This window comes from Camelus dromedarius, chromosome 6, assembly GCF_036321535.1.
Source record: "Camelus dromedarius isolate mCamDro1 chromosome 6, mCamDro1.pat, whole genome shotgun sequence".
NCBI lineage: Eukaryota > Metazoa > Chordata > Mammalia > Artiodactyla > Camelidae > Camelus > Camelus dromedarius.
Genome location: NC_087441.1, coordinates 75932933 through 75950492, shown reverse-complemented (window position 1 = coordinate 75950492; position 17560 = coordinate 75932933). Strand labels below are relative to the sequence as shown.

The 17560-nt window shown below is 38.6% G+C and overlaps 1 long non-coding RNA gene across 1 annotated transcript in view; it reads right to left on the bottom strand.

Moving 5' to 3' along the window:
- Window positions 1–930: 930 nt before the first annotated feature.
- Window positions 931–17560, bottom strand: part of LOC116154309 (uncharacterized) — a 42179-nt gene continuing 25549 nt past the window's right edge. The window contains exons 2-4 of the long non-coding RNA XR_004138125.2: window positions 8132–8283; window positions 7451–7490; window positions 931–1108 (exon numbers count right to left, since the gene is read on the bottom strand). This is a non-coding gene — a long non-coding RNA (uncharacterized LOC116154309). The remainder of the gene's footprint in view (window positions 1109–7450; window positions 7491–8131; window positions 8284–17560) is intronic.

Below are 17560 nucleotides of genomic sequence, written 5' to 3'. Positions count from 1 at the left end.
TGTTACCAGTATTCCTGTTTCTTTGTGTGAATTCATTGTCCCATCTGGTAGCCGCCTTCTTCTGCCTGAAGGATTTTCTTTATTATTTCCTGTAGTCTTGACAGATCTGTTGGTGATGAATTCTTTTCACATGTTTTATATCTTCAAAAGTTTCTGTTTCACTTTTGTTTTGAAAGATACTTTCACTAGTTACAGAATTTTGGGTTAATGGGTATTTTTTCCTTTAATATTTGAAATTGTTGTTCCACTGTTGTTCTCACTTGCATGGATTACAAAAAGAAATCTACTATTATCTTTAGCTTTATTCCCTCATGTTATGTGTCTCTTCTCTGATTGATTTAGTATTTTCTTTTAGCACTAGTTTTGGCAATTTGATGATGATATCTGCCTTCATATAATTGTCTTTTTTTTTTTTTTTTTTTTTTTTTTGGTGCTTGGGTCTTATTGAATTTCTTGAATATGTGGATTTATGGTTTTCACCAAATTTGGAAAACTTGGGCCATTATTTCTTCAATTATTTTTTTCACTTCTCCTCCCTGAAAGAACTCCTTGCATACCTACTAAGTCACTTAATATTTCCCTCCAAGTCATCAATACTCTGTTTTCCTTTGATTCTCTTTTCTTTGTGTGTTTCTTCTTGGATAATTTCTATTGCTTTGACTTCAAGTTTACTAAACTCTCTTTCTGCAATGTGTAACTTATCATTATTTCCATCCAGTGTACTTTTCACCTCATACTTTCATTTTCATCTCTAGAAATTCAGTTTGGACCATTTTTATATTTTCCATGTGTTCATTTAGGTTTTTGAACATATGAAAAACAACCATAATAATTGTTTAATATCCTCCTCTGTCAATTCTATTATCCACGTCAGTTTTTGATCAGTTTCAATTAACTATTCACCTTATTATAAATGATAATTTCCACCTCTTTGCACACATTGTAAATTTTTTTATTGGATGCACAACATTGTGGGTTTTACCTTTTTGAGTAGTGAATAGTTTTGTATTACTACAGATATTCTTGGCTTTTGTTCCAGGATGCAGTAAAGTTACTTGCAAGCAATTTGACCAATTCAAGTTTTACTTTCAAGATTCCTTTAGGTTATCTAAATTGGAAGAAAAAGTAAAATTGTCACAATTTGCAGATGACATGATATTAAATACAGAAAACCTTAAAGACTTCATTAAAAAACTGTTAGAACTAATAAACGAATTCAATAAAGTTGCAAGATACAAAGTAAATACACAAAAATCCGTTGTATTTTTATACATTAGTAACAATCAGAAAGAGAAATTAAGAAAACAATTCCATTTACAATTTTATCAAAAACAATAAAGTATTGTGTAATACACTTAACCAAGGAGGTGAAAGGCCCATACACTAAAAGCTGTAAGACACTGATGAAGCAAACTGAAGAAGACTCAAACAAATGGAAAGGTATTTCACACTCAAGGATTGGAAGAATTAATACTGTTAAAATTTTCATGCCACCCAAAGTGGTATGCAGATTCAATGAAGTCTTTATCAAGAGTCCAATGGCATTTTTCACAGAAATAGAACAAACCTAAAATTTGCATGGAACCACAAAAGATGCTGAACTGTCAAAGGAATCTTAAGAAAGAAGAACTCAGTGGAAGTCATCACATTCTCTGATTTCTATCTGTATTACAAGGCTAGACTAATTAAAGCAGTATGATGATGTTGGCATAAAAACAGACACATGGATCAATGGATCAAAGAGAGATGAGAAATAAACCCATGTACACATGGTCAATTAATTTACAACAAAAGAGCCAAGAATACACAATGGAGAAAGGACAGTCTTTTCAATAAATGGTGTTGGAAAAATTGGACAGCTGCATGCAAAAGAATGAAATTGGACCACTATCTTACATGATACACAAAAATTAACTCAAAATGGAATAAGACTTGAATGTAAGACCTGAAACAATGAAACATTGAGAAGAAGACATAGTTGGTAAGCTCCCTGACATAGGTCTTGGTGATGATTTTTTTTTAATCTGATACCAAAAACAAAAGCAAGAAAAGCAAAAATAAACAACTGGGACTACATCAAACTAAAAGATTCTGCACCACAAAGGGAACCATCAACAAAATGAAAAGGCAACCTACTGAAAGGGAGAAAATATTTGTAAATTATGTATGTGATAAGCAGCTAATATCCAAAATATATAAAGAACTCATACAACTCAATAGCAATAATAATAAAAATAATAATCACAAAAGGGTAGAAGACCTGAGTAGATTTTTTTTCCAAAGAAGACATAGAGATGGCCAAAGATAAATGAAAAGACGCTCAGCATCATTAATCATCAGGGAAATGCAAGTCAAAACTGCAGTGAGGCAGGACCTCACACCAATTACAACGGCTGCTATCAAAAAGAAGAAAAATAGTAAGTGTTACCTGAAAGCCTTTCAGGAAGTTCCCTTCTGGGCCCGAAGTAGTTTGATCCCTTGCTTACACTAATCAGGACTATCCTATATACTCAAGGGGCACGTTCTGCATCTCCTCGCTGTCCTCTCTCAGGACAGGCCACTCTTGCTCTGTATTCTGTCTAGAAGATCCTAGGGACCTTCTCCTAGACTCTCAGCATTGTCTCAGAACCCTGAACCCAGGAATTTCACAGGGTTCTGCTCCCTGCACTGCACCTTCCCAAGAACATCCCATGAAACCCTCCCAAGGCCCTTATATGGGGCAATTATATGGCTTCCCACATTCACCTGCTCTCTCTCTCTGTCTCTTTCTCTCTCTCTCTCTTTCTCAGATCATTGTGCTTCATTACTTAATGTCCAATGCTTTGGAAACCATTCTTTCATATATTTTGTATATATTTTTTGTTTGTTTGGGGCCAGAGGGTAAGTGCAGTCCCTATTATATTATCTTATATTATCTTGGTGAAAAGTCTAACTTCCTCCTGATTTTTTTTCAAATGGAAATATGGCTCCTTTAGATATTTTGGAGTAAGAAAAAATGCCAAATAAAAAGGCAGATCTGAATAAGGTGCCACTTTGGAGAATCCAAGGACAATATGAGGACACAGAGAGCAGGTGAGACTAGGAGAGAGTATGTTGTGACTGATTCAGGATTCACCAAACACGAAGATATTTCCTTTTATATATTTTTTTCAGTGTAGACAATTTTTTACTGGCAGATGTTAAGAATGCAAAATAGTAACAAATCCAGAGGGATGTCCCCTTTTAAGTCATCCCATTCCACAGCACCAACAGCCTCACACGGTCGCAGTATGTGTTATACAAGGCTACCTGCCTTAAAATGCATGAACCAACCTTTATTTAGAATTAATTTTTGATCCTTTGACCTTTTATAAATTCTTAGCTTCAAAATGTTGAAAGTCTTCAAAAGTTTAATCAAAATGATGTCATTCTTTCTCATGGTCAGGTTCTGCACACTGCCTTTTAGTAGTATCTATGATTATTACACCTTTTAAAACTCTCATTAACTCTTTTATATTTCATACAAAGTATAAAGTGAGGCGACTAAAGAGTGACCATGCCCTGATCACATGCACTACAATTTCACATCTAAATAAATATTGACCTGCAACACCTAAATCATCAATTAAATTATTTTGGAATTGATCTCAGGGAAAAATAGATGGGCCCATTACAAAACCTGTCCAATTATTTCACCCCTTCTTTCCTGCTTTCGTCTTGCCTTCCACTCAGCTTTGTCCTAAACGTTGCCCTGAGAAGCATGACCAAACAATAGAATCCAAGGAAGGGGCTTCTGGTGTTCACCACAAAGGGCTATGCCTGGCAGTGAAGTGGGGCCGTGAAGCCCACCAAGAAATAAGATGACTTGGATTTTCTGGTCAAGATGGCGGACTGGTAGGACCACGAACTTGCCTCTCCTCACAACTACAATGAAAATACAACTGAATGCTAAACAGCTGCCAAAAAAATACTGGAATCTGGCAAAAAAAGATCTTATGCAACTGAAAACAAAGAGGGAACCACAGCAGGATGGCAGGAGGGGTGTGCTTGCGATATAATAGGGCCCCAAGCCCCTTGGGTGGGCGACCCACAAGCTGAAGATTTGTTAAATTGCAGAGGTCCTCCCACAGAGGCGAGAGCTCTAAGCCCCACGTCAGGCTCCCCAGCTTGGGTCCCAGCATTGGGAGGAGAAAGAGTCCTCAGGACATCAGGTTTTGAAGTCCAGTAGGGCTTGGTTCTGGGAGTCCCATGGGGCTGGGGGAAACAGAGACTTCATTCACTTGGGAAGTGCACATGGAAACTCACCGGCACCAGGTCCAAGGGCAGAGGCAGTGGTTTCATAGGAACTTAGGCCAAGTCTGCCTGATGGATTTAGAGGGTCTCTCCGGGGGATGCAGGGGACAGCTGCGGCTCAGTGAGGGGACATAAAAGCTGGTGGTGGACATTCCAGAAGTGTTCATCAACTTGAGCTTTCCTGGAGGTTAACATCTTGATTGGATCATTAGCACCAAGACCTAGCCCCACCCAACAGTCTGTAGGGAAGCCTCAGGCCAAAGAACATGCAGGGTGGGAACACAGCCCACCCATCAGCAGACTTCCTAAGCCACAAAGGCCTCTAAACACAGCCCTACCCACCAGAGGTACAGGAACAAGCTTCACCCAGCAGTGGGCAGGCACTGGCTCCTCCTGCCAGGAAACCTGCACAAGCCTCTAGTCCAGCCTCATACATCAGGGGCAAATACTAGAAATAAGAAAACAACAATCCCAAAGCCTGTGGAAGGAATCCACATACACATAGAAAGAGACAACATGAGGCAGCAAAGGAATATCCCCCAGGCCAAGGGAAAAGATAAAACCCCAGAAGAAGAAATAAGTGATGAGGAGATAGGCAATTTATCTGAGAAAGAGCTTAAAGTAATGATGGCCTAGATGTTCAGAGAACTCAAGAGGAGTATAGATGCACAGAGTGAAGTTTTTAGCAAAGAGTTGGAAAATACAAAGAATATCCAGAATTGAAGAATAAAATCACTGAAATGAATAATACACTAGAAAGAACCAAGAATAGACTAAATGAGGCAGAAGAACAGATCAGTGAGCTAGAAGACAGATTAGTGGAAATCACTACTTCAGAACAGAAAAAAGAAGTAAAGAATAAAAAGGTATGGGGATAGTTTAAGAGAACTCTGGGACAACATGAGGTTCACTAACATCTGCATTATGGGGTCCCAGAAAGAGAAGAGAGAGCGAGAAAGGACCTGAGACAAGTTTTGGAGAGATAATAACAGAAAACTTCCCCAACTTGGGAAAGGAAACAGCTACCCAGGTCCAGGAAGCGCAGAGAGTACCACATAGAATCAACCCAAAGAGGAACACGCCAAGGCACATAGTCATCAAATTGAAAACATTAAGGATAAGGAGAAAATATGGAAATTAGCAAGAGGAAAGCAACAAATAACATACAAGGGAACTCCCTTATGGTTATCAGCTGATTTTTCAGCAGAAACTCTACAGGCCAGAAGGAAGGGGCACTATATACTTAAAGTAATGAAAGGGGAAAACTTACAACCAAGAATATTCTATCCATCGAGGCTCTCATTCAGACTTGATGGAGAAATCAAAACCTTCACAGATAAACAAAAGCTAAAAGATTTCAGCACCACCAAACTAGCTTTACAATAAATGTTAAAGGACCTTCTCTAGTCATCAAACCATAGAAAAGAGAACAAGAAGAAGAAAGAAGAAAAAAAAGGAGAGAGACCTACAAAAGATTGCTTTGGCTGCTTGGGGTCTTTGTGGTTCCCTGTGAATTTCGGAATTGTTTGTTCTAGCTCTGTGAGGAATGCAGTGGGTATTCTGACAGGGGGTGCCTTGGATCTGTGGGTTGCTTCGGGTAGTGTGGCCATTTAGATAGTGTTTCTTCCAATCCAAGAGCACAAGAAATTTTTCCATTTCTTTGTGTCATTTCAGTTTTTGGAGTATAGGTAACCTCCTTGGTTAGGTTTATTTCTGGGTATGTTGTTGTTTTTGATGTAATGGAAACGTCTCAACCAGTTATAAAATTCTGGTTTTTGAACTGAAAAAAAAAAGTGAATGAAGGACTGCAAATGGCAAAATATGCTTCTTTCTTATGAGTGAGCTGTATTCCATTACATATATATATATATATACCCTGCATCTTCATTATCTATTCAACTATTGATGTGCACTTGGGATGCTTCCATGTCTTGGCAATTATAAATAACGTTGCTGTTAATAGCAAGGTGTATGTATCTTTTTGAATTAATTCTTATTTTGTGGTTGGCTTTATTCCTTTGATAGCTATGTAAGTTTAAAAAGCTAAAGTGCTTTCTTAGAAACAATGAACAGTACATATATGTAAATTTAAAAATATATGTGCAGTAAAAAAAAAGAAATAAATGAGCTATCAAGCCATGAAAGACATGGAAGAAACTTAAAAGACATGTTACTAAATGAAAGAAGTCAATCTGAAAAGGCTACAAACTGTACGATTCCAACCAAATGACATTCTGGAAAAGGCACAGCTACAGAAACAATGAAAAGATAGTGGTTTCCAGGGGTTTGGGGAGAGGAGGGGAGGGAGGAATGAACAGATGGAGCACAAGGGACTTTTAGGACAATGAAATTATTCTGTATGACACTATAGTGGTGGCTACATGTCATTATGCATTTGTCAAAACCCATAGAATGTACAAAATCAAGAGCGAAGCCTAATGTAAACTATGGACTTTGGTTGAAAATAATGTGCCCATGTTGGTTCACTGATTGTACCAAATATGCCACACTGATGAGGGATGTTGAGAGACGGGGAGTATATATGAGTGGGTGGGGAGGGTTATACGTGAACTCTGTATTTTCTGCTCAGTTCTGCTGTGAACCTGAAACTGCTCTAAAAAAATAAAGTCTATTAAAAAAAATCAACAAACTTCAGAGGGCCACATTTTGACAAGAGGCTTTGTCTCTGCTTGGAAGTTTGCTCCCTGTGAAGGATCTATCGAAAAAAAGAAGAAGGAGGAGGAGGAAGAGGAGAAGAAAAAGAAGAAAGAAAAGAAATAAGATGACTCAAAGCAGCACTATTGACAGTAACCAAGACATGAAAACAACCTAAATGTCCACTGACAGATGACTGGATAAAGAAGATGTGGTCTATATACACAATGGAATACTACTCAACCATAAAAAAGAATGAAATAATGCCATTTGCAGCAATATGGATGGACCTAGAGATTATCATACTAAGTGAAGTAGGTCAGACAGAGACAAATATATGATATCACTTATATGTGACATCTGAAAAAATGATACAAATGAACTTATTTACAAACAGAAACAGACTCACAGACATAGAAAACAAACCCATAGTTACCAAAGGGGAAGCAGGGGACAGATAAATTAGGAGTTTTGGATTAGCAGATACAACCTACTATATATAAAATAAACAACATGGTCTTACTGTATAGCACAGGGAGTGATATTCGGTATCTTGTAGTAACCTATAATGATAAAGAACATGAAAAGGAATATATATATATATGCATGCATATAATTGAAACATTATGCTGTACACCAGAAATTGACACAATGTTATAAACTGACTATACATCAATTATAAAATGCAAAAAAATAATAACTTAGGACAGGAAAATTCTCAAAAAACTTCCCGACCCACAGATGCTCTAAAACACGTGCCCTACGAACATGCTGGATTTGCTGCACAGCCTCTCGCCCCAACTGTGCATTGCTTAAGTGAGGGTTTTAGTTGGAGTGAGTGTGAGATCAGTGAACTATTGATCCTTCCCAGATAGCCACTCTCGTCTTATAAAAAGATGATGAGGCGAATCAGCATCTCGTAGGAGCCAGATCTGAGAGGAAAGTAAATTGCTTCTGTCTTTCATCTGAATGGAAACAAAGGAGTTCTCCAGCATTCATTCCAGAAGAAGACTTTCTTAGCACAAAGAAAATATTCAAGTCTGATGCTTTAAAACAAATAAAGAAGTATCTAATAAAAGAAAGCAACCCTTGAAATCTGGTATAGCCCCAAATGCACTGCACTTAGGCCCCCAGATGTCTCCCAAATAAGTCCCTTCCAAGTTGTGTAACCTTTGGCAAAATACCTAAATACGTGAAGCCTCACCTTGTACGACTTGAAAATAGACAGGGAGATGCATGCAGACACTGCCTCCATCACTGTTTTGTTAGGATGGTGAAATGAGATCATGCACATGAAAGCACTTTGTGAAGCCTACAGCACTGTGCTGATGTCAGACGTTATTTTTGTGCTGATACCTATTATGAGAAAAATAAAAGATTAATTTGAGACCACGCTGTATGGTTATGAAAAACTCAGTGCTTTACAATATTTGGTTATTTTTAAGGATCCCCATTGCCACAGGCACGAACATTTAATCAGTCAGTGGAAGAAAAGAAAAAAAAAAACCGCAGCAGAGCTTTGCCCAGGAAAAGATGATAAAACAGACTCATGCCCTGTTTTCTTCTTAATCTTCCTTCGACATCTTCCCACCCTTCCTGGGTGCAAACTTTGCATACTTAAGGGTTTTAGGCCACAAGGAAAAAAAATATATATATATACATATATATACACACACATGTATTTTAAAAGGCAATGGCCTAACAGAAATAGGTGTCATTATCCTTACTGGTAAAAAATAAAATAAAAATCTAGCTTCAGGGACAATGTCTGCAGTCAGATGTGCAGCTAGCCCAGGAAAGCTGAGTTTGTTCTGAGGTGGAAGAGGCACACTGAATCTGCATAGGAGGAAAGAACATTCTCTCCCTTAGGACTCTTCCCGTCTGCTGATACACCTCACCGGTTTTGTCATTCAGATAGAATCTTTAAAACAGGAGAAACAGAAAATGATTGGCACAAGGCTAGAAAACGTGGAGGCTACCATCAAAGAGACGTAATTTTGCACATAATAATTGCTAATGCAGGCATGAAACAGAGACACACATTTCTTGCTTACTTAGCAATGTCCTACTTTCCTTAGCTATTCTTAAAGACTGAATAAGGACACTTTTTTACATCATTCTCCCACCTGATTCTAAAAATAGTGGGCTACAGTAAAGTGATAGCAATAATATAAAAACAGGTACCATTTACTGAGTGTCTATCTGGACCAGGGAGTTCACATACATTGTCTTATTGCATTATTACTCTTTGGGATCATACCAGATTGGGATCATAACCCTCACTTCCAGCTCAGTAAACTAAGTTTCTGAAAAGTCAAGTAATCTGAGCAAGTAACACAAATGGTAAGAGGCAAAGTGGCAAAAAGAGATCTTTTTTTCTTTTCCTTTTATTTATTTTTTGATTGTAAGTTATTACAAGATATTGAATGTAGTTCCCTGTGCTATACAGTAGGTCCTTGTTGTTTATCTATTTTATATACAGTATTGTGAATCTGCTAATCCCAAACTCCTAATTTATCCCTCCCCCATCCCTTTTCCCCTTTGGTAATCATAGTTTGTTTTCTATGTCTGTGAATCTGTTTCTGGTTTGTAAATACGCTCATTTGTATCATTTTTTTTAGATTCCACATATCAGTGATACCACATGATATTTGTCTTTCTCTGACTTACTTCTCCTAGTATGATCATCTCTAGGTCCATCCATGTTGCTATAAACAGCATTTCATTAAAAGAGATCTTTTGGAATGATTCTCTATTTGCTCATAAAATCTGTTAGCTAGGTAGCAGGGCATTTGGGAAATGGGAGTACTGCTTTATTTAATTTTCTTCACAATGGAAAAATATCAGAAAATGTGTTGTTATAACCATAGACACTGAATATCTTCTCATAATATCCACTTTTCTGCCTTTTTATGTGGTGGATGCAGCCAGTTTAAAAACCTTCTGAAATAAAGACAGAAGCTAGAGGAACGGGAGGAAGGCAAGGAAAGCGAGAAGGAGGAGAAAAAAGAAAAAACCCAAACATAATTGATCTTCCTTTCTTATTCCAGAGAATCAAGGCATTATTTTATGCATTGACTTTAGCTGTAATTGAGTAAAACTAGAGGGGTGATTCTACTGTGGAACATTTTTTAGTATTCAAGACTCTTAGTTGCAAAAGAAATAAAACTCAAATCAAACCAGCTTGGGAAAAAAATAAAGAGAAAGAGAGGAAATTTCTTTGGCTCACATAATTAAGGCTACATTTCTAGGTGTCAGGAAACTTGAGTTTGAAGATGATAATTGGAAATTTGGTGTGTTTAATGGTTTATGGGCATAGAATATTGGTAGTCTCTAGGGCACGATGAAATCCCCCACCCCCTCAAAAACCACTCTCAACAGAAAACAGAGTTAAGCAGAATCACCGTAAAAATACTAGCTCTGGATATGACAGGATTGGCTGTTACGTATTGAAAGAGTCTTCTCCACATAAAGAAAGAATATATCAGAAAGGAACTGATTGGCTATGGAAGCAAAATGAGAAAGGAGGCAAAATTAGAAAACATCCCCATTACTCATCTATGAAGTCTCTGGATAAGCGGTGTTCTTGAACAGATCACCTGACCCGCCGAGTCTCAGTTGTCAAGGTGATGCCTTCACTGTCAGATAAACCATTCATCATACGGATACTTACTTAGCACCTGCTGGGTGCCCAGCACTTTTTCTGGACAGTTAGGATGTGTCCCAAAACAAAACAAAGATCCCTGCCTAATACCACAGACAGTCAGCATTAAACATAATAAACAAGTAAATGACGTAGTGTGATAGAAATCAGATAGAAATGAAAAATGAAGAAAACATAAAACAAGGGATAAGGAGTTGAGAGGGCTCTGGAGGAAGGGCATGGTGTGGTTTTAATTTGAACAGTCAGGGCATCCTTACTGAGAAGTGGTATCGGAGTAATGCACTGAAGGTGGTAAGGGAGTTTGCAAGTGGATGACTGGAGGGAAAACACTCCACGCAGAGGGAGCAGCTAGAGCAGAGGAACATTCCTGGCATATCTGAGGAATTTCAGGGATGCCAAGAAGGCTGGAGTCAAGTGAACACAAAGGAAAGTGAAAAGAGATAAGGTCTGAGATCACTGTAGACCACCAATAGGTCAACTGGGACAATTTCAGTGTGAGGTGATGGTGGCAGGTCTGGGTGGTAGTGATGAGGCTCTGATGCTGTTAAGTGAAATACGTTTGCAAAGCATCTCATATATGGCGGACACCAAACAAGTGGTCATTATAAGACACACCCCTTTTATGATTCCCAGCTCATCAAGCCAACTTCAGAATATGATTTAGTCTCCTATCACGTTTACTTCCAGAGGAAGACTTCTTCTGCCCACTAATCCCCAAAAAAATTAAAAGCAAGAGTCTAGTCATCTTGTACACCTGGCAGTTACAGTTTTTTTTTTCTTTTTAATGGTGGTACTGGGAATTGAACCTAGGACCTTGTGCATGCTAGACATGTGCTCTACCACTGAGCTACAACCTCCTTCCCTATAGTTTTCATTATAAATGCATTCTCACTCCAGTTTTATGCTTGAGTCTTTCCAGCCCTCACACTGTCACCACAACTCTGAGAGATGGATCGATTCTTAGTGGTCTGAGTGTTGAGTCAGTGGAGTCCACACTTGTGGGTAGTGTATCCCACAAAGTCTGCTTCTAAAGCCCTTTGATTGAACAATCTCTCCTAGGCACAGCCTGACTTTACCAAGTGTTTTTCTGCAGTCAAATGACAGTAAACATCTAAAATTGAGACTCACCTGAACATCTTGAGGAATTTAGCAAATTTATTCCTTTATTTGCAGTAAACTGGATTTAGAGACACTGATTGTGCTTTACAGTGTAAAGATCTGAGAAAGTTAATTTTTTTCAAGGATATTTATTATGTCAAAAAAAAGAGAGAATATTTTGGATTCTGGAATCAACCTAAATGTCCATCGACAGATGACTGGATAAAGAAAATATGGTCTATATGTATACAACAGAACACTACTCAGCCATAAAAAAAGAATGAAATAATGCCATTTGCAGCAACATGAATGGACCTAGAGATCATCATTCTAAGTGAATTAAGTCAGACAGAGAAAGACAAATATTACATGATATCACTTATATGTGGAATCTAAAAAAATGAGACAAATGAACTTATTCACAAAGCAGAGAATTACAAACATAGCTGATTGTCTAGTGCACTCACTGGAAATTCTTGTCTGGTGTCTGCATTTCCCAAGTCCATTATGTTCACTTTCTTCCTACTAACACGGAACAAAAGTGCATGTCTACATTTTCTAAATATAAATTTAATAACAAAATGTATATACCCACATATAAATACTCCTCTTATTAAAATCAATAAAATAAACATATCCCATCATAGTTTCCTTTCTTTTCTATTTGAGTTACTGTACCCTTTATATTAACTTTTCTTGAATTTTCAAGTATTTTTAAAAAGCCCTTACTTCCATTCATTCTGATCAAATCATCACAACTCAGTCAAAAGGCATTTTATTATGTTGCCCCTAAATTCTTTAGCATTACCCCCAATATGTTTGAAAAGATCCCTTGCTTTTCAGCAGCAATAGGATGTTTTTTGCTCATTTTGAATTTTCTGTTGCCAATGATCTTGGATCAGCTACTCCCCTAGGAACCCTGGGGTTTCTCTGGGGGGACAAGTATGAGAAATTAGATCTATGCACAGAGGCGTGTGGACTTAAGAGTGTCAGCGATGTGCAAATACATGACAATTCCTTTTAGCTACTGTTCTTACAGAGCTGGAAAAGATATTCTTTTTTAAAGAATGTAAGTTTACTTTGGTGTTCCCAGAAAGAACCATAAATTGTTGTTCTGTTACATTTCTTAAAGACTGACTTCAAACCACATTGACATACCCCAGATTCTTAACCTCCAGGGGCTTCTACTGGGCTTGGGCCATGTCCTCTGTGACTGGAGAGGCTGGGATCCCACAGCAAGGACCCATCCCTCACCATGTAATTGCTTATTCTCCATAGCACATCATCTGTTCAAAATTAAGTCTGACGTTGCCACTCATTCTTTTGTTTCTTCTGCCTGCTGAACAATGAAGATATCCTCATGGAAAAGTAAAAGATTTTTAGACATTTTGCTTTTAGCAGAATCATATTTCTGGCAAATAATTATGTTTGCATATCTCTTTTTCCTTGGTAAATATAATTTCCTTATTGGTGAAATGCCCTCTTAATAATATCCTTTTCCAAGTGACAAGGCTTTAGAAAGGTGCAGTGGGAGGTGCTCTTGTCCACCTACCCCTCCCTGTTCCTTGAGCAATATTTCAGCTCATGAACAGGAACAAGAACGTGGACCTGTGGGCTAGTCATTTAGTATGTCCTCTTTCCCTATTAGTATTTCCCCAGGGGACTTCATTCCCTGAATGGAATACTTGCTCCTGTTGTATTAAGAGGCAATTTGTCCTTTGGGAAATCTTAGTCATTTGCTATTTTCTTGCCAAAGTCACTGGGATTGTTACCGAACTCAGATTCAGCTGCTTGTTGCTCCAAAGCCATTGATTTAAGAGGAAAGCATCAGTAGAAAGGAAAGTTGCTTTATTCAGAAAAGGTGGCAATCTGGGAAGAAGGTGGACTCATGTCCCGAGACCAACTCTGACAGCTCTGCTCAGCCTTGATGATTTTTAAAGGGAAAATTGGGGGGGAAGAATCTCAATAAATAATCGAGGTAGTAGGTTGGGGTCTGCATCATTCTCCACTGTGAGTAGACTGGCTGAATCTTCAGCTGTGATCTTGTCCCCATGATCTGCCTGCAGGATTGCTAAGGGGACTTTAGGGGTAGAATGGTAGTCACTCTTTAACTGCTCAATTCTTCATTCTTACTTCTCTTTATCTAAGAAGAGAATCAACAGGTTAGGCAAGGCATGGTATGCGTTCAGGAAAGTGGAAGCCAGGAATTAGATTAAATTATTTAGTGATCTCATTCCTATAATTAGGTTATTTTAAGGTTAGACTGGGAAAGAAATGGGCAAGCAGAAAAGGGGCAAAAGATCTGCTTTCAGGATAAACCTGTCTCCCTCTCTGAGATGTCTCCATGTGTCTGCTGGAACAAATATTCTGGAGATGTTAACGTTATTATCATTAGCTTTTCAAGTGTATATCACAAATTGAGCACTGTGGTTCCACATCATCTCAATTAATCCTAACAATAACCACTGCAATAGTCTATCACTTTTATTCCATTTTCCAGGTGAGAAAACAGAGAGAGGTGAGTTAACCCAGCTCAGAAGTCACGGTACAGAGATTGGAATTCAGTTCCATGCAGAGTCTGGGTTCTTGGCTGCTAGCTCTACTTCCTTATTCTTTTCCATCCCTGCTTCGACCCTAAGTTGACATCTAGAGAATGTGCCTCCAAAGCAGATTTTATATTCCATTAGCCTAATCATCTCATAATTCAATTTAGATACCATCCTAGCAACTGCCTCCGTTCCTTATCTTTAAGTTGTAATTGACGGTAACCTAGAAACCACGTGCTGTTTCCAAACTATGCCCATTAAGCTTGTACAACATCAACACTCAGTGTCTCCTGTTGTGCGCCTGCAGCTTCCTTCGGGCCTCTTATCAGTAAAGTCAATTACAGCCTCACGTTCTTGCTTTTCACGTGCTCGCATGCTGCACACTCAGGCTGATTGTGTGAATGCCGTTCCCCTGAGTTACTGGGTTCGAAAGGTTGCTGAGCCCTGTCACCACCTGGCCATCAACATGCCCAGCCTTCCCACAGTAATGTCATGGCCTCATTATGGAGAGATCCTTTTGCGCAACCTCCTGGGTATCTCTTCTCCTCACTCCAATTTTCCCTCCACCATCAACTTCATGTTCAAATATGGCGCCCTTGTTGCTTTGTCCAGAGTATGTCAACAGAAATACAAGGAAGCTGCAACTGCATGACTCGACTTCTTGGAATACAGATATGTGTCACACACAAAAGGTGGGAAGGGAAGACAAGGGGACAGTGGAACTCAATATATGTAACACGTAACTTGCATTCTCGTGGACCAACTCACTCAACACTTTGAAATGGTCTCTGCATGGACACTAAATGAACTTTCATAATAGATACCATTAAGAGTCCTTGTGTCTCTCCTCTGTTTCTATTTTCTCCCCTAATGCATGCTTTAAATTTGCGAGGTCAGCATTGACTGCCACAATGATGAATACCAAAAGAACAATGAACTATCAAAGGATGCCTCCCAAGTAGCAGAGTGGAATTTGAATGGTACTCTCAAAATATCCCCAGAAAATATTAGAGATTTCAAAATTTGGGAGAAGGCTAAAAGTCACCTAAAACAATGCCTTCATTTTTCACATAAGAAATGTAGGTGTTTGCTTAATAGGGAGTAATGGAAATAGCTTTTTGTTAATAAGAATATATTCAATTAATAATAGTAATTCTGGAATCCCTGACCAAATTTAGAAGCAAATATGAGACTCCTGGGTTGAGAGAGAAGGGGAAGATGTGAAGATGCCAGGATCCATTATGTTTCTGAAACAATATTGGCCCCATCTGGTGGCCAAAGTAGCAACTTCCACTCAGTACCATCTGTGTTTATGATTAATGAACTGTGCTTTCTTGAATAGCAATCTTCCTACTGGGGCCAAATATTTGAAGAATTTAGAATATAAATGTAGGGCATGCTATTATTTCTACCTGTGACTAGCTTCTTCCAAAAACCATAATGATTAATAAATTGTTTAAGCTGGAATTGACAAAGAGGCAAAGTCCAGTGTAGAAAATTAAGGTATTTCCTCAAGTATCTTCCAAAAAAAGTTGGTGTTCATCTAAAAATACACTGAAATACTTATTATTGAAAAACTGCAACAAAACCCATTATTATTTTTAACCAAGACAATATGATTGGTACTAATTCATCACTTAATATACATTGCTAATGAAAAAGAATACGAAAACAAATATATGTATATATTTGCATGACTGGGGCATTGTGCTGGACACCAGAAATTGACACATTATAACTGACTATGCTCCAATAAAAAATATACACATTGTCAAACAAAGTTTACAACATACATAAATTATTTAGTGATTCTAAAAATCCATGGGATTAGAACTTTGTTATCATTTTTTTTTCCTGTTCTTTGGATGAATAAACTAAAGCAAAATGGGTAGATTGCTGTATTTGTATAGGGAGGGAAAGCCCATCTTGTGTTTATCTAGTGCAGAAGTTGTCACCTAGGAGTCTGTGAGAACTTTGACGTTTCAAGCTAAACTTTTTCTGTCTGGGCATATTTGAGAACAAGAAGCCTAAACTTTCTTCAGACTGTCAAAGGAGTGTCTAGCGCCTTCGTTGTTTATGAAACGCAGAGTGCTCGTTCCACAAGTGCGTTCAGTTTCTGAAAATTTTTCAAGTTGTGAGCTTAAGACATGTTAGACTTTAAAAAAAATGTAGAGGTTTAGGAACCGTTCTTTTCCATGTTCTCAAGCTTAAATAATGGGCCCTCACCATGTGCTGAGATAAATACATGGTAAACGTTTACCACTGGTCAACCCTGTCCTCCCTCCTTCTCCACCTGTTGTTGGTGTGGGTCCGACCTAACCCCACACCTCCATCCTTCTCCACCCACTCAGAGCGCCACTCAGGGTGGGAATGTGACGCACGCCCAGCTCATCAGCCTTCCCACCCTCTGACCATGAAGACTGGTTCAAAATGGGTGAGGGACACAAATCCATCAAATGAGAGTGAATCTGAGAATTTGGCTGGAATTTTCTGGAAAGAGATGATCTCTTTCTGCTGGGTTTGCTGAACTGTTAGAATGTAAGTCTGGGTGGCCTGGTCCTGATATTAGCCAGTGCACAGGAGAAAGCTGTTTGATAAAGAGGGAGACAGGAGAGCAGAACCAGAAGATGCAAAACAAAAAGAGAGAGAGAGAGACGCTGCTAACATCACTGGACGCCCTGGATTTGGCCTCTGGCTAGGCAGATATCTGAAGTTTTCAAAACATGAGACAATGAAAATCCAAGTCTGCCTGAGTTGAGCTCCATCACCTGTGGTCCCCAGAGTCCCAACTTCTGCAGTCAGTGCCAGTGATTTGTCTACTGGAGGCCCTTAGATCATACAGGGGAGTGAGGGTCAGTCAGGTATTAAGCACCTACTACGTACACAGCTCTCTGTGTTAGAGAATGAACATCAGAATGCTCAAGTCTGAGAAGTGTTTCAGTGATGGGCATCATTACCAGAGCAGACACTCCTCCCTTGATGTTCAGTAACAAGGTTATGCTGCTCAGGGTCAAACATACTTTGACGCTACAATTTTTTTTTTTTTTTTTGCAATCTCTGACTTAATGTTTCTCACCCTTTTACCAGTTGATGATGGTAGAAATATTGAGATAGAAATAATTCACACAAATCCAGCCCTGACTTCAGGCAGAATCAAAACAGAACAGGGAAGCTGACAAGAGGTTAGAGTCTTCTGCTCTCCAGTGTCCTCCAACAGTGACACTGGCTCACTGCCCACACCGAAGTGTCCCCTGTCACCTCATATGATTGATCAAGGGATACATTTAAAAATTTCATCATGGTCTTGGTTTTTATTTTATTTTTT